The following is a 24,249-nucleotide window of genomic DNA, read 5'->3' as shown; positions in this document are numbered from 1 at the left end:
CGACGACGATGATGATGATGATGATGTAAAGACAATGGTGACGAACACTAAGACGAAGACAGGGATGATGATGATGATGATGTAAAGACAATGGTGACGAACACTAAGACGAAGACAGGGATGATGATGATGATGACGATGATGATGATGATGGTGTAACGACGATGATGATGAACACAGAGACGATGACAGGGATGATGATGATGATGATGATGATGCTGATGCTGATGTAGCGCCAATGATGCTGAACACCAAGACGAAGACAGGGATAATGATGATGACGTTGATGATGATGATGACAATGAAGATGATGACGGATGACGACGACAACAGACGATGATGATGATGGTAATGAAGGCAATAATAATGATATTGATGCCAAAGGTGACATTGACAATGGATGATGATGATCATGATGATGATGGTACTGAAGACAATAAGTAATAATAATTATTATGATGACAATGATGATGATAACAGCGACGATAATAAATAAGAAGAGGATGATTAAGATTATGATGACAACAACGACGACGCTAATTAAACTCACCCTTCCTCACAAACTCAGCCTCTCCCGGCACCAGTATAGGCGATTCCGGGATGAGACTGATGTTAGTGGCAGGTCTGGCCTTCATGTTGGCAAAGCTGGAATGCTGGGCCACCTGCAGCAGCTCGTCTTCCGTCAGGCCTGTGGCGAGGAAGTGGTCCAGGCGCTGAAGTTCCCTCAGCGGATCCTTGTTCATGTCTTCGTAGTATAGCCAGAGGAGGTTTGGTGGGTGCGTTTTGCCCATGCCTCGCTTAAGTGACTCCAGTATGGTCCTCGCATAACTGTGAAGAAAAAGAAAGAAAAAGAAAAAGAAAGAGAGAGAAAAGGAGAAAAGAGGGAAAAGAAGATGAAGGCGTCGAAGAAGAAGAAAGAGATGCAGGAGAAGGAAAGGAAAAAGAAGGATTAATGCACATTATTCCTATCAACGGCACTAAAATCAACAGTTTATTAAATTTTTGCAAAGTCCCATTCTTCGTTTTCTCTCTCTCTCTCTCTCTCTCTCTCTCTCTCTCTCTTCTTACCTAAATCTTGGCACCACAAATCCAGGAACTCTTCCAGGTCACCCTTGAAATTCACTGACTTGAGGAGTCTTTGAAGGTGGTAGTAAGACACACACACGTCACCCGGATATCTAGCCACATATATCACCTACGAATGAAAATGAAAACTATCACCACCAACATCTTGATCTTCATTATCATCTCCATCATTCTTATTTTAAAAGTTGATTCAATAAGCTTATGTTCGTATTTGTGTACTACGGTAGAAACCAAAACAGATCAAAACAAGTGGCGGTGCCAAGGAACAGCAAACCCGTCCCTGTGAGTCATTTTAGTGCTGACGTATAAACTGAATATCTAATCAAATATGCCACATATCAAGTTTGAAGTAAATCAGGTGAAAACTAACGATTTTATGCCCATATGAAATTTTAGGCCAAATCCACCTGACACTGACCTCTTTACCACTAGCTGAGGGGTGACCCCCCTGATGTAATGAGGCATGTTATACGATGCAGATTTGAAAGACGCACCTATAGGTTTTACTTTCATGTCGATATGACGATTTTAAAAGAGTTATCGCGAAAAAAAAAAAAAATCCCCCTTTTTTTTTTTTTTTTTTTTTTTTTACACTTTAGGGGCCCGCAGCCTGGGTCTTAGCCCAAAATTTAATCAGGTGATCAGGTCATAGCCCTTCATCCTTTTTAGGTTTAGTTATAATCGCACCAGTAGTTTTCGCAAAAAGTTAACAGATAAACAGACAGACCGAGTTAATGCAATACCCGTCCCCCACCCCTTCCTGTGTGGGGTCTGGTAACTAACACTTTCAAAGAGAGAGAGAGAGAGAGAGAGAGAGAGAGAGAGAGAGAGAGAGAGAGAGAGAGAGAGAGAGAGAGAGAGACCAAATTAGATTAAAACTAATTAGCTAACCTGATTGAGTAGCCACAATAAGGAAATTTCGCTCTAACTCCCAATTTTTTTTTTTTTTTTTGCCTATCGACCATGGGGGCCGAAGCCTCTGGTTATTAAGGCAAATATATATATCAGCCGTTTGAGTATCCACTACAGGACCGGCCTATCCCGACCGAAGTCGGGACGATCAGCCAATGTATCTCTACCAAGTGGCTTAAGCTGTCTGGTAGAGATTGTATGTAGGGTGAGAAGTACTTGTTAGTGTAATTGTAGTGTTGGAGTGGCTTTGGATGTGTGTGTAGTCTGTGAACCAAGTGTAATCGGCCCGCGCAAACCGACTGGGTGCAAGCATACTTTATAGCAAGCGACACTGGTTCAACCACAGCACCCCTGGTGTCCGCTAATGCAGTATGTGGCCGGGTGAACACTCCCAAAGTTTATTACCCTGGCGGGGAGCGAACCCTGGCTCACCCGTGTACGAAACGCACACTCTACCACTGTACCACAGAGGCCCATATATATATATATATATATATATATATATATATATATATATATATATATATATATATATATATATATATATAATCATGAGGTCCACTGCACGACCGGCTTATCCTACTGAAGCAGGGACGATAGAGCCAATGTATCTCTACCCAATGACTTAAGCTGTCTGGTAGAGACTGTATGTAGGGTGAGAAGTGCTTGTGAGTGTGATTGTAGTGGCTTTGTATGGGTGTGTACTCTGTGAACCAAGTATAATCGGCCCGCCTTAAGCCGATTGGGTACAAGCATACTAGTATGCGACACTGGTTCAACCACAGCACCCCTTGTGTCCGCCAAAGTAGCAAGTGGCTTGGTGAACGCTTCCCAAAGTTTTTACACCTCTGGCGGGAGGCGAACCCGCGCTCACCAGCGAGAGAAACGCACATTTTACCACTGTACCACAGAGGTATATATATATATATATATATATATATATATATATATATATATATATATATATATATATATATTCACACACACATCCATGCATATATATACAGACACTTTCATTCATATATATATATATACATGTAATTTTTTATTGTATTTAGTTTTTTTATTTGTATTTTTATTTTTTTATGTTTTTTTTTTTAACCTTACGTTATGTAACAGAAAGAAAAAAAAGGTAATGAACCTAAAGTCCCTAAAACTAATAACTTAACAGACAAATCGCTAACCTATACTAAATCCTAAAAGGCAAATAACTAAACCTACAGTAATGATAAAAAGAAAAATACCTCGACCAAGAGAACTCCATTGACTGCAGATATGTAATGCCTTTCTACATTACATACCTGCACTCATCACCTGTTGACTGTCACTCGAGGCAGAACCTAATATAGGGGACATCAATATATGAAAGGGAACCAGACGAGTCAGGAACATTTCCTTATACGTCAGCTGTCGCCCTAATTAGAATAACTTAAGCAAGATGGTTTAATGTATTTACATAATATGTACAAAAAGTGAAGTACCTCTCCCAACAGACCACCATCGACTGCAACTGCCCAATACCTTTCTATATTGCACACTTGCACTCATCAGCTGGTCACTGTCACGCGAGGAACAGGGTTTAATGTAGGGTACATCAATATTAGAAATGGATCAGTGGGAGGAGGAACTATTTCAAATACGTCAACTGTCAACCCTAATTAATATTACAATATATACATATATACAGTTGATAAAAACCATAACCACACAGTAAAAAAGTCACATCACTCTGATCAGTCCGGTCTCTCTCAAGAAAGCCATCAATTTATCAGTCATAACAATATCCCTATCACCCAGGATGGTGGAAAGGGTGAAGGGGACGTCTGCTGTGCCACAGTAATTTATAAGTGAAGCGTGTTCATGAATAAATCGCCGACAGCGCAGGATGATATGACTGATAGATAACACCCCATCACAGATGTCACAGTGCGGTGGAAAGCGTCTTTCCATGTACGGTTTCATGTGCGTTACCACGGTGGCATTGAGCCGTAATTGCGCCAATACTTTTTCCTCAAGACGACTGGAAAGGTTGGCAGTATCCCAGTCGCCTAGGTACGGCTTACAGGTTGGAATATTTAGTCTAGGCCACTGACCTTGCCACAGTTTTCATCGTAGACTGGGAGGGAATTGGAACAGAAAGGAACACACAGTACTACATTGTCTTAACTTTAATGTTACAAATTCTCTCCGGACTTGTCTCCACACTCCCTGCTGCTATTATTCTCATACTGCCTGATTGTAAATGATTACTGAGTGAGTCTAAGGTACGACATCTTTTATTCTAAATTAACTAACACTGGAAAATCATATGTCAGACATTGGTTCTTAGAAAGGTTATGCCAGCTGTGTATTGATTTAATTACCTGCGTCGGAAGATGACAGTTGTATAAGAAAGGAACGTCTTTAATTTCTACATACTAATCAACTGGTTTTAGTATGTTTTGAAGTAATCCTTTGCCAGATCCACTGAAGGCAACCTGCACCACCTGTGTTCACAGGTAATTATTACTTCTCCCTCGCTCAAATATCCACCACCACCAAAACCCATCCCCCCTACCCATCTCAAACCAATTCACGTCTTTGTACCCAGGACTCGCAAAACGAGAACGGGTGTTTTATTTTGAGTGGTGTGTGTGTGTGTGTGTGTGTGTGTGTGTGTGTGTGTGTGTGTGTGTGTGTGTGTGTGTGTGTGTGTGTGTGTGTGTGTGTGTTTAAAAAAACAGTTCAAAAAGTTGTAATCTGCTTTCAATCAGAATTGGGGGAACGGTTGAAGGACAGAACAAGAGGAATGTTCTTGTCTTTCAAGAACAATGGGTCAAAGATGTAGGTCACGGGGCTGGCTCAAGCGTTGATTCTGCAAAATCAACGTCAACAGTTTTTATCCACGAATAGGATGGATGGACAGTGTGAAGAGGGCACTGGATATGAGAGGGATGTCTGTTGAGCAAGGAAGAGTGGCTGTGCGTGACAGAAATAAATGGAGAGAAATTGTGAATGAATAAGTGATGACGCAGCCCTGAGGGGATATTCTCCCGCATTTGGTCTGATCAGCTAGTCAGGTCAGGTGTGGGTAAGGGGATGGGTCTGTTATGATGTGGCAGGGGTAAACCAGCTCTGCTGTTGGGCCCTGCTGCAGATGTCACTGATTGCATTACGCAGTTGACCCTTGTGCGGTGTGGTGCGGTGAGGATCTGTCCGTTCTCCCCTTGAGGCTAAGGGCCGTTTTCACAGTCGTCCCCAATGCAGTCCCCAGTGGCCTACTCGCCTCCGAACACATGTTTTCGTTTTCACAGTCGCCCCCAACCAGCCTTCCGAGGCCTCTGTTGGGGACGGCATTCGGGACGGCCCGAACAAATTACTGGAACATTCCTGGGGGACCTGCAGCCTCCCCAACAGACAGTCCCGAAAGTAAAAAAGTAAAAGAATAATTACATGTAACATATTTTCATTATTATTTCAATATTATGTACCCAATGTAATATTTCTGGGGTAAAAAACGCACCCGGTACTGAAAAAATATATATGTTTGTGTATTTTTATGAGACTTTCTACTATGTATCCGAATACTAGCCTTTCGCAGACGGGTGGAGGTGTAACTTGCAATACTTTGGTGATAGAAACTCCGTGTACAAACAGCTAGATAAGGAGTTTATTACAAGCTCACAGTAAAATAGTCTGCCCGTGTCGGCTGTCTGCTAAGAACTGATGCAATAACGCCGTCTTCAGGCGTGGGAAAGCATGCTGACCTAGCAAAGTTAGTGGGGGCATGTATGCATTGGGGGGGGACATATATACATCGGGGATAGACATATTGTGGAGGGGGTACACTACTCCCCCGGGTAGCTGAGACGGTGTCTCCTGACACCGGGAGTTAAATGGTGGGTGATGATAGTAGTAAGGCAGGACCGGGGAGGTTTGTACAAGGGATAAGTATGATACAGGGGCAGTAGGGGAGACATGGCCATGTTGAGGGGAGGGAATTAGCAAGATATATACATATAAGAAAGACAAGGATTAAGTCATAATGGAAATTACACAATAATAGTTTGATACATGAGAAACAAGGAGTAGATATGAGAGTTCTTGTGTTGTTCTTCCTTCTTTTTTTTTTTTTTTTTGTATTTTCTGTAGGATACACTGTCACTAAGTAATGCGTGAAAGAAATACCATCATTTTCTAGTAGGCAGAGTGCTGTTCACAGTGTGGTTAAAAGTTAGATGGCAATGGTAGTCACGGAATGCGAGGGCACTAAGTACGGGGAGTTTCGACGTCGTGTGTAGGGAGTACTATGCCTGTAGTGACTGATTTCCTGGAGTCGACGTTCCATTTTTCTGACACAACAATGCACTGCACAGATGATGAGTAGAAAACCTACGAAAGCGATAACCACAGGGGGAAACACAACTGTTGGATGAACCCATGAACGGCTGAAGGCCAGAGAAAATTGATCCATAATGAAATCACTGTCATTAAGGAAGGTGAGCATGCGCAAGTGAGGGGAGGTGATGGTAATGTTGGCAGAAGGTAGGGTTGAAGGCATGTCGATTGGTTGAAAGATGTCATAGGAGTGTTTACGAACAGCTTGGTGATAGCAAGTGGCGTAAGTGATGACGGACTCTGATTTGACGGTACAATAGCCAGGTGCTTTGTAGAGACCACTAGCGGGGACGGAGCGAATGGAAGAACCAGGACACATGATTGTGACAGAGATGGGAACAGCAAAGAAGAAATACTGGACATGGTTGAGGTGAGCATGATGGACCGGGAGGGCAGGAGCTGGTACAAAAGAACAGGCCGAGTAGATGGAATGGTGACGAACTAGAGCAGACTCACAGGGTGTGGCACTGCTAGGGAAGATAGCGAAAAGGTGGGCAGCAGAGAGACGAGAGGTCGGAGTAAGGGAGGAACATTGCTGGAGGTCTGTGGAAGAAAGGAAGGCAACGGAAAGATGATCATGGGAGAGGAGGAAATATTCTGAAGGAACAGATACCTGGAACAAGGAGTTGTTGAGGCGGAAAGGGAAGGGAATGATGTGGAAAAGGTTAAAGGTTATGGCAGAATGGAGAGGAATATCGACGACGACGTATGTAGTGAGAAGAGTGGCTTCGAGAACAGGATAACAATATTCAAGGGAGGAGTAAGGGAGGACTGGGGATAGACCAAAGGTGGAGTGAGCCCATTTCAGGACAGAACGGAGAGCTGAGACAGGTACTAAGTCGGCAGTGACACGTCCATTGATAGCATCGACCAGGATACGAATCAAGGTAGAGACTTGAGACAAGAGAGAGTCAATGGCTAGTTGGAGATGATCCATGTTCATTTTGAGGTAGAAGAACTGAGAGAGAACGTTGAGATCGGAAAGGTGGCGTTGTAAGATATCGGTGAAATGGTGTAGAGTGGACGTGACGTCATTGAGTTGGGTTTCAGTGAATCTGTGACTTATGTATTGCAAGTGCCAGGAGAGTGGGAGGAAAAGGTTATAGAGATACTCATTCGGGTTGTGTGTCCCCATGAGGGCCGTGAGATGGTTCCTGATTCCGTGGAGTTGGTGCGCGTAGGCAGGTAGGGCAATGGCTACGTCGGCCAGGGGCGCAAGATCGTAGCGCAAGGAGACCTCGCCTCCTGAGCCGACCAAGGCCCCGGGACGTACTCCACCATCGTCCTGACCTGACCCAGACCCCAGGAGGGTCAGCACTGCCAGCAGGGAGATCGCTAACATCGTACCTAGAAAATCAGGGTAGAGTTAATGGGGGAGGTCGTGAAGAGGTTGATGGGCAGAGCGCAGTTTGGACCGATATTGATTGGTTGATGAATGAGCAGGTGGAGATGGAGATGAAGGAGACTGAGGGATAGGTGGAGACAAGGTAGACTGAAGGATGGGAGGAGGGGAAGAGGGGGCAGGAGGTTGTGTAAGTGACTCTTCCAACACAAGGCCACGGGGTGCTCGCTTTAAGTCATTGACGTGAACCCATCTGGTGTCCCTAGTGGACAGGTCCTGGAGGTGAAATTTGTTGCCTTGTTGAATGAGGACGCGGTGGGGCCCTGTAAATTTGTCATCCAACTTAGAGGAACGCGTATGGGAATGAGCAAAGACAAGATCGCCTAAATTGATAGTGATAGGAGAGGCGGACTTATGTTGGCGCTGCAGCATGTCCTCCTGAGAGGAAGCCAAAGTCGATTGGACATACTGGTGGATTGTCTGGAAGTTGGCCAATTTTAGTTTAACATAATCATCCATGTTGTAGATGGGTTCTGGCTTTGAGGATAAGAGAGAGTATGGGAGGTCCTTGTCAAAACCAAAGAGGACGAAGAAGGGAGATTCAGCAATGGATGCATTGATGGAACTATTGATGGAGGATGCCACTTGGGGAATCCAGTCATCCCAGGACGAACTATGGGAGCCGAGATGTCTGATGCACTCTAAGATTTTTCGGTTGTGGCGTTCTACAAGGCCATTGGAAGCCGGATGGTTAGGCACGACATTGCACTTACTGATATGAAAGTGGCGACAGATCTCATCGAGAAGGCTATTGTTGAACTCTGTACCGTTGTCAGTAAGAATGGTATGAGGGGTACTGAACGGGCAAATTACATGATCTACAAGGGCACGTGCAACGCTCTTCGCGGTCTTGTCGGAGAGGGGAACGAGGACACAGTAGCGGGAGAAGTGGTCGACCGCTACGAACAAGTACTCAGCGCCAGATTCTGTGAGAGGTAGTTTTAAGAGATCGATTGAGACAGTTTCCCATGGTCGTGATGGGATTGGGTATTGTAAGAGAGGTGCTGGTAAGCCGGTTGATCCTTTGTGGCGGTGGCAGGAGAGGCAAGAGTCACAGTGGGCATTGATATCGCGGCGCATGGTTGGCCAATAGTATTTGAGACGTGCTTGGCACAAGCATCGGTCTTTGCCTGGATGGGAAGCTTGAGGAGTATTATGAACAATACGAAGAACCTTTGGTATCAGGGCAGTGGGGCCAACAAGTTGGCGTACTTCGCGATTGGGCATATCTTTGCCTGTTAGCAGTGTTTTCCTGTACAAGAGATCATCATCTAGCATGAACTCATCTAGTGATACTGGCAGAGTAGGTAAGGTCGAGGCATCGCCAGATTCTAGGAAATAAATGACTTTGGACCATATGGGGTCTTGGCGTTGAAAGTTTCGAACAACTTCTGACGTTAGTGTAGTGTTTTCAGTTACTTCAGGCTGCAGTGAGGTTATAGCTGCTGCTACGTGACGTGAGAGTGCGTCTGTGACTACATTCAACTTGCCTGGTACATATCGAAAAGTGGGATTAAAGTCCTGGATGATGACAGACCATCTAGCTAACCTACCTGTTAGGTTGCGATTCTTGAACAAATCACATAGTGGAAGGTGGTCTGTTTGGATATGCACTGGATAACCATAGACTATATCTCTGAAATGTTTCAAGGACCAGATTACCGCTAGCGCTTCGAGATCTGTGACACTGTAGTTACGTTCAGCGGTTGTAAGGGTGCGACTAGCATACGCTATTACGCGCTTCCTTGATGCTTCATCGAGTTGCATCAAAACGGCACCAATTCCAGTGCCTGAGGCGTCTGTGCAGAGAAGGAAGGGTGTGGTATAATCAGGGAATGCTAGAATATTGGCATTTACAAGAGCTGTCTTTAGCTTTTCGAAAGCCTGTGACTGGTCGTTAGTCCAAACAAAGGGCACATTCTGCTTGAGTAAGTGGGTTAGAGGAGCGGCGATCTGGGCATAATCCCGGATAAAGTGACGATAATAGCCACTGAGGCCCAGGAAACTTCGTACAGTGTCGGTAGTGGTAGGTTCTGGGAAGTTAATGATCGCCTTAGTTTTATCCTCATTAGTATGAATGCCTTGTGCATCTACGACATGGCCTAGGAATTTGATTTTCTTTCACAGGAAGTCGCATTTACCGAGATTGATTTTCAGGCCTGCGAGCTGGAGGCGTTCAAAGACTTGCTGGAGTTTGGTAAAATGATCAGGGATGGATTTACTCACAACAATTATATCATCTAGGTAAGCAAAAAGAGAGTGTACCATCATACCGCTGAAGACTGAATGGATAAGTCGCATGAACACGGAAGGAGCATTTCTCAGACCAAAAGGGAGTCTCTTAAACTGAAAATGTCCGGAAGGGGTGCTAAAGGCTGTAACTGGGCGAGAGGACTCTTCCATTTCGACCTGCCAGTACCCGCTGAGGAGGTCTAAAAATGAGAAGACTACGTTATTGTCACCAAGGGATTCTAGCAAATCAGTGAGGTCAGGTAACGGGAAACGGTCTGGAACGGTGACAGAATTGACCTTACGATAGTCGACTACTGGTCTAAAGTTGCCGTCCTTCTTTGGTACTAAGAAAAGTGGGCTATTCCATGGACTGACGGAGGGTTCAATAATGTCCTGGTCTAACATGTTCTGTACCATTTGATCTGTTTGCTTTCTCTGGCTGTGAGGCAATCGATACGCTGGTATGTAAATCGGCTGAGTTCCTAGGAGTAGTTCAATCGTATGTTTGACAAGGTCTGTTCTACCCATCGGTTCACCGGGTAAGGCAACCACGTTTCTGTACGAGGTCAGAAGGTCGAGGAGTTGAGGCGTATGTTCTGGGAAATCTGTGCAAGTGAGATGTGAGAGCATATCGGGTGAATGCGTCGGCGCAGATCCCGTAGAGTTAATAGTACATACACCGATTGGCGTATCATCAGTCTGAATAGTAGGAATTGAGGAATCCTGGCACACCTTTACGGCCGCTGGGTATACTAGGAAGTCTCCAATCTTTACACCACTTTTAAGTTTTAGTGGAGCATTTGTGACATTGAGCAAGTACAGGTAGCATAAACTGTCCTCTAAGACTGTACACCACGCTGACTCATAAGTCAAGCCATTCACACAACACGTCTCAGGTAGGGTTAGTACATCCACTCCTTCTTTCGCACCGGCAACACAAACAGAGACTTTGGTGAACTCATGCGGTAACAAAATTGTGCACGTATTCGTTACTGCACGTTTCGTCTCTGCGTGTTGGAGAAGATCATTCAGACTGTGTGAGGTAGGTAACTGAGACATGTCTGAGTCAGCGATAGTGTTGTCGGGAGAGGATGTAAGAGCTATGTTCGAGGGCTGAGATGATGGATCAGGAGACATTGAGGAATTTATGTCCTTGTTCGCAGTCAGTAAAGGAATGATCTCTGTATTCTCAGATGATGATAGTGGTGGTTTGGGCTGGGTTGGACTTTTTGGTAGTGATAGGGACAGAGGTAATTGAAGGACTGATTTGATCGTAAGAACAGGACGGAGACATTCCATAGTGTAAACCGGGAATCCAGAAATGTCTATACTACCACAAGCAGGTAATAATGCAATGGAATGTTGTGCCATGGTGGAGAAACCAATAAGGGCATCTGCGGGATACTGCAAGTCATTAGTGACATGAAATTCAATGAGGATAGGGGGCAAAGCTCTGTGGAGTTTGACTTCAAGGGTGACTCTTCCCTTAACCTTAAACTCTGAGCCGTTAACACCACATAGGCGAATGTCTGGTGGTTCTAGGAAACTGACGTGGCTGTGATGGCGATGAATAATTTGTAAGGAATTTTCGGAGATGAGATTTACAATAGATCCTGTGTCCAAGAAGAATGACGTTGGTATGTCATGACTGCTTCCGAGAATGACTAAACCCGAGGATGTTATGGGACCTACATGGCGGATGGGGAGATGGGTTTCTGGTTCTACGTGATATTGGTCCGATACGGGCGCGGCGCTTCCCCCGACTGTGGGCGGTTGAGGTAACGACATTCCTCAGTGGTGTGAGTCGTGCTTGATTTGTGGTATTTGCAGTGTGGACGACGTGAGCGGGAAGGCGTACGCTGTCTGGTTTGGGAGTGAGGACGTCTGTATGTACGGTTGCAGCTGGATGCTCGATGTCCAGGATGACCACAGTACCAGCAAAGAATCGAAGATTGTCTGTTTCGTCAGGCGCTAGATTGATCACGACCTGCGGTAGGAGAGCGATGTGTGGCAGGTCTGCCGCGTGTGGTGGGACGGGAGCGAAATTGGTCTGGGGTAGTGGAGGTGTGACAGACTGAGGAGGCCAAGGGTTGGATGGTGCCCTGACGCGTGTAGTTCGAACCTGTTCTTTCATGAATGGCTTTAGTGACCTGAATAATTTTATCTCCTGGATTGAAACCGATTTCCAAGGCGAGCTCTCGCTGTTTAGGAGTAAGCCAGTGAAGGAATCTGAGGTAACCAATTAAGTCAGCAAAGTTGGTGAGTGAAAGCATTGGAACGCCATTCTTGTCTTCTAACCATTTCGTGCATACCAGTAATTGGAGCATCTTGCTACTAGTTGCTTTCATGGCGGCGGCAGCTTCGCGGAGCTTGGCATATTGCGCTGGGACGCGCAAGTCCTCATCTAGTTGGTTTAGGAGATTAATGAATCCCATGAGAGACGCGGATTTTGAATGCTGGCAACAAAGGCTGATGAGTTCCGTACGAAAATCAGCAAAGGTACGAATACTATCGAAATGTCCTGCACGGATCGCGGATCCGATGTCTGATTTACCGTGGTGCAAGCGACCGAGGAGGTAAGCTACTTTGAGCGATTCCTCGGTAATTTGTCTATTGTTTATTTCGGTGTCGACTTCTCTGAGGAAATCATAGACAGACCAAGTTGGGTCCTGGCCAGTAAATTTGGGACGATTGGCATTGTCGAGATAGATAGACTGTGGAGGGTTGGCCATGGCTGGAAGTGGAGAAGTGGCGGCAGGAGAGGTGGGGGAGAGAGAGAAGGTAGTGGCAGTTAAGGGCGAGCAAGACGGGGGATGAAGGGAGGTAGGAGAGGGAACGACAGGGGAAGGAGTAGAGGAAGAAGAAGGGAGTGTAGAGGGAGGAGTAGAGGAGGAGGTATCTGGATTTATGAGGGTAGGACGGGTAGTAAGTGATTCTGCGGGAAGTGGAACGGGAGTCTCAGGTACGGGGCGGTGGTACTCTTTGCCACTTCGTAAATGAGTGATTGTGTTAGAGTCGGCAGACGGGGTATGAGCAGGTGATGGTTCCGGGTCGAGAGGGCTGGTGGTAAGCGGTTGACGTGGAAAGTATGACATTTAATGCGGCAATGGAAGATGAGAGGATGAAGATGGATACGTAGGTGGAAATGTATAAATAACAATGAGAGAATGGAATACACTAGGTGTGAAAATGAATGAAGGTGCGGGCATGGATGGTTTAAATAAAATGTGAAGGATGAGATGGATAATAAATAACGTAGGTGAAGATGAAAACGGGGTAATGGAAATGAGATGGAATATGTACAATAACCAATCTGTAGAGAAAATCGAGGATAATCTGTAGAGAAAATCGAGGATAATCTCTAGAGAAAGGAAAGATATACTATGGTTACACAGTAGAAACGGGAGTGTCGAGATGTATGACGTGCAGGGTGGCTGGGCGTAGCTGGGCTGGGGCGGGGCGGGGTGATGGGGCGGGGCGGCGGTGGAGAGACAGCTGGGCGGAGAGGAGAAGAGACGCCGCGATGAATCACCGGCAGGGAGTGGCGGTCTTAGGAGGCTCCGTAATGCAGACCAGATGCGGGCGACGGCAGAGGCCGGTGGTGGGTGGTGAGGCAGATGTCGGCGCAAGGCAGGTGTAGAGCTGGTGAGTTGCAAATGCAGAGAATGGTGGTGGGCAGGCAGCGGGCAGACAGTGATAAGTGGCACCGTGGGGGCAGGAGCTATGATGAGTCCGGAACAGGTGCTGGGAACAGGTGCAACAGGTGCGTAGTGTGGCGACGGCGACACGTGCGGTCAGGAACAAGGCTTATGGGTGCGGTTGTTGGAGAGGTGAGCACTGGTGAGAAAAATGGTAAACTCGAAAAGCACAGCCAAGGTATAGAGGCACGGAGGAGGGGCGAGGCTGGCAGATGCGAGACGTCGTGTATCTCGTTGTAGCACTAAAAATCCAAGGAGGCGGTCAGAATGTGATGGTTCGAAACACCGCTGCCACCAAATGTAACTTGCAATACTTTGGTGATAGAAACTCCGTGTACAAACAGCTAGATAAGGAGTTTATTACAAGCTCACAGTAAAATAGTCTGCCCGTGTCGGCTGTCTGCTAAGAACTGATGCAATAACGCCGTCTTCAGGCGTGGGAAAGCATGCTGACCTAGCAAAGTTAGTGAGGGCATGTATGCACTGGGGGGGGGACATATATACATCGGGGGTAGACATGTTGTGGAGGGGGTACAGAGGCTTCACAATAAACGGACCCGAAAGAAATACGAAAATGGTTGTCTAATGCATATTTTCGTGAAAATTCTAATATCTGTTGCCCGACGTAAAAGTTGATATAGCTAACACCCCGTTTAGAAAAGAAAATGTTCATGTATTAATAGTATATCCGTTAATAAACTACACCATCACTCATTGGACGTTATACATGTTACTTCATGGTTATTTTTACTTAAGCCTTTTTTTTTACAGTACTTAACATTCATCAGCATTCAGCTTAATTCCGATTTCAAGTAGGAGTGTGTTGAGATTGCCGTTAGTTAACTCTTCAATCCGATGACGTTTCCTGTTCGTTATTTTTGCTGCATTCTTGCGAATATCTTCACTCCTGAATATATTAGTAGGAATTGTGTGAAGTGGATGTTCCAGCCATGTTATTTATCACATTCATTACATTCCAATTTCTAAATATTCTCTACATATGGAAAGTGTTTTCGCCATCCAGAGCTACCAACCCTACCGCATCAACACAGGCAGACGTCCCCACGTTAGTAAGCTCCCGAAAGCCATTCGGAGCGACTGTGAAATCCAAAGGTGCTTTTGGTTCGGGCCCGACACACGTTCGGGCCCAGAAGGTTAGGGACGACTGTGAAAATGGCCCTAAGATGCGAATGAATGTGTTTGAATGGATGAGTAAATGGGGAGTGTGTCGTCCTGTCTCGGCTACCTCTCTTTCCTTGGGGGAAGCAGCCTAGGTATATAGATAGATGACAAAACTTGGAGGTAGAGCTGAGGGTATGGCAGGAATTGGGTGATTCAGTTTTGAGAACGCTCATTGAAAGATCAAGGTCACAGGTCAAGGTCAAATTTTCGACTCGGGTGTGTGATGGTTAAATAACTCAAACAGTTATAGTCTGCTTTTAAACAAGCTTCTCTGAATGCCTGAGGGTGAGGCATGGAGTAAAGATTTCCTTTTTTTTTTTTTTCTTTAAGAACTATAAGTTAAACTCTATATCATGGAGCAAGGTCAATTTAAAGTCTTCCTTCAATTTACACAACAAGACACGAATAGCAGGGTGTGATTATGAGCACAATCAAAAGTCAAGGTCACAGGGAAAGGTCAAAGGCCATAATTACAAGACAAGGTTAAGCAAAGAGTCTGGTTATATGAACAAAAACTTGTTGAAGATTTTAGGGTCAGATAATACAAAATATTCTTAAACTCTAGCAAAATCTTTAGGTTGTAAATTTCATAAAGATTTTCATCAGAGTAATATTAAGCTAAAAAAAAAAAAAAAGCAGAATAACTGCAAGTATAAAGAAATATATGATCAGCCTTGAGAATGTTAAAAAAGGTTGGCAGTATGGGAAGAGTTAATATATCCTTTAATATATTAGGGTCTGAACTCACGAAACTACAGCTCCACCATCAGGTTAGCATACTGTTCCACTGCGTCTAGTTCACGCTTCAAGCAAATGTCACTTTCTCCCCGACATTTCACATCAAAGAGGATCATCTATAGGCAGAGAAACATACCAAGCCTCTTTCAGCTTTTCCAGTACATATACTTCACTCTTACAGCATGTACGTTACATCACTTCCCTCCCTGACGTACAGTGCAGTACCACAGAGAATTGTCCGTGAGCAGAGAAACATACCATACCTCTCTCAGCTATTCCACTGCATATAATTCACAGTTAGGGAATGTCCATCATATTATCTCATGATACTCACTATCAGGGAAAATCATCTAAGGGCTGAGAAACATGCAGCCCCAGTTGCATCTCTACTAGTCCACAACATCATACTCAGCGCACACTAACACCGCAACCCAAAAGGCAACAGACTACATTGAAACCCTAACTTTTCACCAAAGGCTGTCTACCTCTTAAGGCAATGCAATGGATTTAAACACACCTCACCTCTCCCACACATACAACACACCATCACAAGGCTCCAAGAGGTAAACAATGAGATCAGCAACAAAATTAGTACCAAAAACTGGAAAACTGGAAGGCCTTTATAACAACAATTTGTCACTCTACAGACACCTCTAGAATCTACAAAATATTTAACGGTGTCACTAAATCACAAACATGCACTTCCAAGACCCAAGCCACCATCACCTCCAACACCCAACACATCACTTCCTACAATGAACAAACAAACATTCTTATAAATCACTACAAAACATAAGTCACAACACGCAGGGTCTGAAAAACAAACCTCTCAACATAGGCCGTCCTTTCCTCTCGGTCACTAGGCAACCCCCTTCACTCCAGAACAGACATTTAATATCATCAAGAAAAAGAACCCTACAAGCACAGGGCCAGATGGTATCAGCAACCTGCACCTGAAACATTAAGGACCACAAGGCATCCCGACCCTGACAAACATCAGCAACTACTCATATTCACACTGCAGCATTCCCAATATTTTGAAAAATGGAACAATATCCACTTTACTTGAACCAAAAAATGACCCGACACTGCCTTCTTTGTACAGACTCGTAACACTACTTAGCACACCATCCAAAATAGGTAAACGTCTCACTATTAATAAAGTCCTCTCCGATGTCCCTTTTGCTCCTTCATGGCATGGATTCAGAGCAAAGCATTCTACAAACAACTTGCTGACTAATCTCTCTCAACGAGCATCGAATGGAATCAACTCCACGACACCAGCTCAGTGTACACTTCTCACAACAGTTAAGTAATGCCGGAGATACCATCCCGCAATGCAAAGAAATCACCAAGATAATGAAATGAATATGGAGAACAACATTAAATGTTGGCTTGCCAACTGTTTATTTGGTAGATAAGCAAATATTTCATTGCACGGCAAGTCATCATGATTAGGTGTGCTTCGTCGACTCCATTCCTTCTTTACCGCTGCACAGTTATTGACTCTACACACGAGTTTTATCGGCCCCTGTGAAGAGTACGACTCTTATGTGTGGGGAGGCTCTCCACATACAGCTCTTCTCAATAGAGTGGAGTCAAAGGCTTTTCGTCTCATTAAATCTCCTCCTCTTACTGACTCCCTTCAACCTCTGTCTCTTCGCCGCACTGCTACATCTTTGTCTCTTTTCTATCGCCACGTCAATGGTCACTGCTCCTCTGAACTGACTGCTTGCATCCCTCCACCTCTACAACGGGCGTGTAGCACCCGTCTAGCAGCAAACTCTCATCCCTTTTCTGTCCAGCTCTCTAATGCAAGAGTTAACCGTTACTACCAGTAACAGGTCAACTCTGGAACTGTCTCCCTCTATCTGTATTACCTGCTGGCTATGATCTCCAGTCTTTCAGTTGCAGTGTGTTCAGGCATCTCGAAATGATTGGATCTTGAATTTGTCTCTCTCTTATATTTTGTTTTTCGATTGGAGGGAAAAGTATCGTGGGCTCGGGACCTTTTGTTCCATCTTCCTAGCATTAAAAAAAAAAAAAGAAGAACACGAAATTTCCCTACCTGAGTTCCACAGGGCTCTCTTCTCTCAACCATACTCTTCGACCTCTACACACATATTCCCACACCCCAACCATCTACAAACATTGCCTCATTATGCAGATAACATCACCATAATAACCACACACCACGCTACAGAGGCATACTACACATTGCAACAGGACTACCTCAACACACTGCAAACTTATGTGAACAACAGGCTGAAGATTGCCCCAGCCAAATCCAGCACCACATTCATCATCAGCAGTAAACACAGGTACTCCCCCCAGATCACACTTAACAATGCACATGTGCCACACACACCTTCTATTAAGATCCTTGGAGTGACATATAACACCGGATTCACCTTCAAAGGCCATGTACATCAAGTGGCGGTGCATCCCCAGACTCAGTGCACTAAGGGCAACTATAAGGCCATACTTTGGGGAACAAAAATAAACACACTTCTTACACTACAAACATTAAATGAGCTAATGTCATATGCCTCCCCGGCATGAGCTCCCATCCTACCTAATGCCCACTAGATCATCTTGCAGATCATACAAAACAATGCTTTGTGCATCACCACTGGCTCCACCAAAATCACTCCCACAGCTTACTTGCAATCTGAAACGAAAGTCCTTCCTGTCAGAAACTACCTCGGTATGAGAGGCACACAATTTTCTGCAGCAGCCTTATCCAATACACACCACCCCTGTCCTTCTATGAAAGAAACGCATACACCTAGGCACATAAAACACTCACCACACAAACATTATCAGTCCCTCTACAACTATGTCCCACCACCAGATATTCCAACACTAACAGTGAAAAAACACCTACCTACTGTATTCATGTGCAGGGCAATACAACACCTCGATTACAGCACCATACTACAACTTCCCCCCCCCCCTCCTAACATCCACCCATCGGAGGTGTCCTTATATATATATGCACAGTACACACTACACTTCCTTTTCCATCCATCCATCCATCCATCATCCAATCCTACATTGCTCCATGAGGAGTGTAGGAGCCCGGGGCTAGGCAGTTGGTCCCGACATTTAAGATGAGAGTGACCAGCCTCACTCATCCCTGAGTGGCATTACATGAACAATAAACCCCAACCATCCCTTGGATATAAACCTTCACCGGCTCAGACTGAAGCGCAATAATTACCCACTAAACCACCAGGCGCCAAAGTTTGGTTATATGGTTACCACCCAGCAGAGTAAATGGTTTCCTGGTTTACTGGAAATCATTTGGCTTGTCACTCAGTGTAGAGTCACCCACAGGTAGAAGGAAGAGGAAAGAATGAAGGAAAGAAAGACAGAAGAGTGTAAAGTTACCCATAGGCATAAGGACAAGGAAAGAATGAAGGAAAGGAAGACAGAAGAGGATGGAAGGAAAGAAAGAGACGAAAGGACAGACACCCGACAGCAGCACTACATCGAGTGAGTCGATGGTGAGCGCCCCCACCTACCACTAAACCAAAATTTAAAAAAAATCATGGCAGTACAACATGTGGCCTCGGAGTCCCAAGGGGGGGGGGACCATAAATGCCAGCACCTTCTGCCCCTCTCCCAGTGACGAGTCAAGATGCCTGGAACCACTGTCTGACTCTCTTCTTCTTCATTTCTGCAACATTCGTGGCTTTTCTTCTTACCTTTGCTCTGTTGAGCACCACCTCTCCTTCTCTAAACCTCACCTTCTGTTTCTAACCGAGACTTAGCTGTCTGAGGCAACTGACAGCAGACCCTTTTCTGTATCCTCCTCCTTTCTCTATACTCATTTCAAAGCCAAAGGTGGCTGTTGTGTATATATACACAACGACTTATCTTGCTCTCGTGTTCCTGAACTCGATTCTTAATTCTCTACACTCTGGCTTCGGCTTTCCTGTCATTCTCATACTAAATATATCTGTGCTGTTTATTTATCTCCTAATTCTACAGACTATCAAAAATTCTTTGACTATCTTACTTCTACGATGAAATGCATTCTATCCATTTCCCCGTTCTGTGAAATCTCCATTCTAGATTTCAATGTTCACCACCATCTTTGGCTCTCCTCTCCTTTCACTGATCCACTTGGTGAAGAAGCCTACATCTTTTCTATCGTTTATGACCTAGAGCAGCTTGTACAGCACTCTACCCGTATCCCTGACCACCTTGGAGAGAGCTCCAATATACTTGACCTCTTCCTTACAACTAATCCTTCTGCTTACACTGCCAATTTTTTGTCTCCGTTGGGCTCCTTTGATCACATCCTTATCACCTTTACCTGTCCTATCGCTCCGGCACGGCCTGTGGACCCTCCAAAGAAACGTAGTCTGTGGCACTTCGGAGCTGCAGATTGGGAGGCCCTCAGGCAGTACTTCTTTGATTTTCCATAGAATGATTATTGCTTCCATGGCCGGGACCCATCTGAGTATGCCTTGCGCATTACGGAGGTTATTCTCTCGGGCATGGAAGCATACATTCCTTTCTCATATCCTTTGACTAATGCAAGAAAGCCTTGGTTTAATCATGCTTGTTCTAATGCTGTCCACAACAAGAAGAGGGCCTATAAAAGGTACCGGAGCCAACCCACCCCTGAATCACATCTTTTATACGTTTCTGGCCGGAATCGTGCTAAGTCTGTTCTTCGCTCTGCTAAAAATAACTTCATCCGTACTGAATGCTCTCAGCTCTCCAGCTCGAATTCTTCCTGCTCCTTCTGGCACCTTGCCAAAAACCTTTCTAACAATTTTACCTCATCATCCTTCCCTCCTCTTTTCTACTCTGATGGCTCTGTAGCTATATCTTCTTCTGATAAAGCAGATCTCTTCGCTCAGACTTTCTCCTCCAATTCCACCTTAGATGATGCCGGTGTTGTTCCTCCATCACTTCCCCCCCCCATCTGAGTTCCCTCATGGCTGACATTAAAATTTCTTCAGCTGATGTATTTTCTGCCATCACAGGCCTCAATACTAATAAGGCATATGGGCCTGATGGAGTCCCTCCTGTTGCTCTCAAGAACTGTGCTTTTGTGCTTACACCCTGCCTAGGCAAACTCTTTTGCCTTTGTCTATCAACTTGTACCTATCCTTCTTGCTGGAAGTTTGCTCTCATTCAGCCAGTCCCAAAGAAGGGTGACCATTACCAACCCTCTGACTATCGTCCAATTGCTTTAACATCCTGAATCTCAGACGTTTTCGAGTCAATTTTAAAGCATCTTTCCTATCACAACCTTCTTTCTGATCGTCAGTATGGATTCCGTCAGGGACGCTCCATTGGCGATCTTTTCTCCTACCTTTCCGACTCCTGGTCATCCTCCTGTCAGGACTTCGGCGAAAGCTTTGCCATTGCACTTGACCTCTCAAAGGCTGTCGATCGAGTCTGGCATAAATCTTTAATTTCAAAACTGCCCTCTTACGGTTTCTATCCTTCTATCTGTGCCTTCATCTCTGGCATCCTTTCTGGTCGTTCTATAGCTGCTGTTGTAAACGGCCATCGTTCTTCTTCTAGATCTATTAACAGTGGTGTTCCTCAGGGCACTTTCCTATCACCAGCTCTCTTCCTTTCATTCATTAATGACTTTCTAAGGTGTACATCTAACCCTAGCCACTCATACGCTGATGACTCCATCCTTCACCTTTCCATTCGGTTCCCGCAACGTCCATCTCGGCTGGTACTTCAGCAAATAAGGGATAAGGTTATGGCACACCTAATGTCTAACTTGGCTCGTATCTCTGACTGAGGTAAAAAAAATCTGGTTGCTTTTAATACATCAAAGACTCAGTTTTTACACTTATCAATCCGACAAAACCTTCCAGAGCTAGACCCACTAATGTTTAATAATATTCAGCTTAATCCTGCATCATCCTTGAACATGTTTGGGGTTTCATTTACTCGGGACTTATCTTGGATAGATCATATTACATCTCTTGTAAAATCTGCTTCTAAGAGATTAGGTGTGCTAAGCCGACTTCGTTCCATCTTTACTCCTGGACAATTGTTGACTCTGTACACGGGTTTTATCCGCCCCTGTGTGGAGTACAATTCTCATATGTGGGGAGGCTCCCCATATACAGCTCTTCTCAATAGGGTGGAGTCAAAGGCTTTCGTCTCATTAACTCTCCTCCTCTTACTGGCTCCCATCAACCTCTGTCTCTTCACCGCACTGTTGCATCTTTATCTCTTTTCTATCGTTAAGTCAATGGTCACTGCTCCTCTGACCTGTCTGCATGAATTCCTCTACCTCTACGACGGGTGCGTAGCACCTGTCTAGCAGCAAACTCTCATCCCTTTTCTGTCCAGCTCTCTAATGCAAGAGTTAACCGTTACTCCTAGTCCTTCATTTACGCAACAGGTCAACTCTGGAACTGTCTCCCTTTGTCTGTATTTCCTGCTTCCTATGATCTCCAGTCTTTCAAACGCAGTGTGTCCAGGCATCTCGAAATGATCAGATATTGAATTTGGCTCTCTCTTGTATTTTGTTTTTATCTTGGAAGGAACAATAATTGCTGGCTCGGGGCCTTTGGATCCTTCTTCCTCACATTAAAAAAATATATATATATATATTGAGCTCATTGAGTTTACCTAGCTACACTCAGAGCAGGACATCACCCAGCCCTCCTCAACTAGTTTAGATTACAGAGCATTATCTATGGGCAGAGAAGCACACCAGGCTTATCAGCATTCGAACGTCAGCCAAGAGAAGAGAGTGGGAAGTAGAACAGGTGTGAAGTTACGTGAACTTTTATCCTTGGGTGTACCTAGGTGGCACCTCCCCGACTGCCTTACTCCCCGTCTCCACCCAAGCCTGGAGAAGAATGAAAGATCCTAGTTAATTTTTGCAATAAACAAATCTCTATTGCAGTGGTTCAGTAATATCAAAGATCATTGTCTTTGGTATAGATTTTTCATCATAATTCTAACTCAAGATTGGCCATGAAGTGACAGGAATGGAAATAAAAGTATAAAGTAACAATCTCATACGCAAATCATGCTCAAGAAAATTTGTGAGTATGGTACCTGGAACTTGGCCTTCATTTGGGGAGTGAAGCGATTGACCCAGTCCCCAGTGGCACGTGTAGGGAGAGAAGAACACAGGATGAACACTGAGAACACTGCCACTGACAACATACAATACTCAGTGTAAATTCACCTGATGGAACTGGGCTGCTCCTACAACTTGAAAACTAAGTCGCAGTTCCGTGAATTTAGATGAAATTTAGTAATGAGGTGGACATGAGCCTCCTTCATTAATAGTTAAATTGACCTTCCAGTCTGACTTCACTTGGCCATCAACTGAGCTGCAAATGGTTATGGATCTTTGTCAGGTAAAACATGCTATTTCACCTTTATCTGTGGGCTCACCTTAATCTCACCCAGCTTATATCTACCTATTTCTAGTAAAGGATGGTCCATATATTACACAATGGCCCGTATTCTTGTTAGTTAAGGAAGGTCCCTGACACCTTTTCCTAAGTGGTTTGTTTATTACACCATAATGTACTCTTCAGTGTTACATAAATACTTCTAACATCACCATACTCTGCAAAAAATAACGTACAAAAGGATATTAACCATCCATTTCCCAAAATAAATCACTATGGAAGAGGTTTTAAGGAGCTTCCTTATCCAGTGACAATATGGGCCCATGTATTGCAGGGACGGCTGAGTCAGCGTGATGATGAAAATGACAATGATAGATAAGAAGAGGATGACAAATATTATGATGACAACAAGGACGACGCTAATTATTAAACTCACCCATCCTCACAAACTCAGCCTCTCCCGGCATCAGTCCAAACAATGCCGGGATGAGACTGTAGTTAGTGGCAGGTCTGGCCTTCATGTTGGCAAAGCTGGAATGCTGGGCCACCTGCAGCAGGTCGTCTTCCGTCAGGCCTGTGGCGAGGAACTGGTCCAGGCGCTGAAGTTCCCTCAGCGGATCCCTGTTCATGTCTTCGTAGTATACCCAGAGGAGGTTTGGGTGGGTGCGTTTTGCCCATGCCTCACTTAAGTGACTCCAGTATGGTCCTAGCAGAACTGTGAAGATGAAGAAGGAGTAAAAAAGAAAGAGAGAGAAGGAGAAGAGAGGGAAAAGAAGGTGAGGGCGTGGGAGAAGAGGAAAGAGAAGCAGGGGAAGGAGAAGAAAACGATGAAGGATTACTGCGATTTATACCTATCAACTGCACTGATATCAGCATCAACAATCTGTTTATTAATGCAAAGTCCCATTTCTCTCTCTCTCTCTCTCTCTCTCTCTCTCTCTCTCTCTCTCTTCTTACCTAAATCTCGGCACCACAAATCCAGGAACTCTTCCAGGTCGCCCTTGAAATTCACTGACTTGACGAGTCTTTGATGATGGTAGTAAGACACACACACGTCACCCGGATGTCTAGCCACATATATCACCTACGAATGAAAATGTAAACCGTCGTCATCATCATCATCATCATCATCATCATCATCATCTCCATCATTCTGATTTCAAAATAAGAATTTGACGGCTTAACTTTGTATTTGTCGACGACGGTAGAAACCAAAACAGATCAAAACTTACAGAGAGAGAGAGAGAGAGAGAGAGAG

At 44.8% G+C, this 24,249-nt stretch overlaps 1 pseudogene; it reads right to left on the bottom strand.

Annotated features, from left to right (window-relative positions):
• The window catches only part of LOC145418114 (uncharacterized), a 43,021-nt pseudogene that overhangs the window by 2,676 nt on the left and 16,096 nt on the right, over positions 1-24,249 (bottom strand).

The sequence above is a fragment of the Coenobita brevimanus genome, chromosome 112 (assembly GCF_032717465.1).
Source record: "Coenobita brevimanus isolate Jiangsu-jjx chromosome 112, ASM3271746v2, whole genome shotgun sequence".
In the NCBI taxonomy this organism is placed as follows: domain Eukaryota; kingdom Metazoa; phylum Arthropoda; class Malacostraca; order Decapoda; family Coenobitidae; genus Coenobita; species Coenobita brevimanus.
The sequence above is the reverse complement of the archived record's forward strand: the minus strand, read 5'-3'. Positions and strand labels throughout refer to the sequence as shown.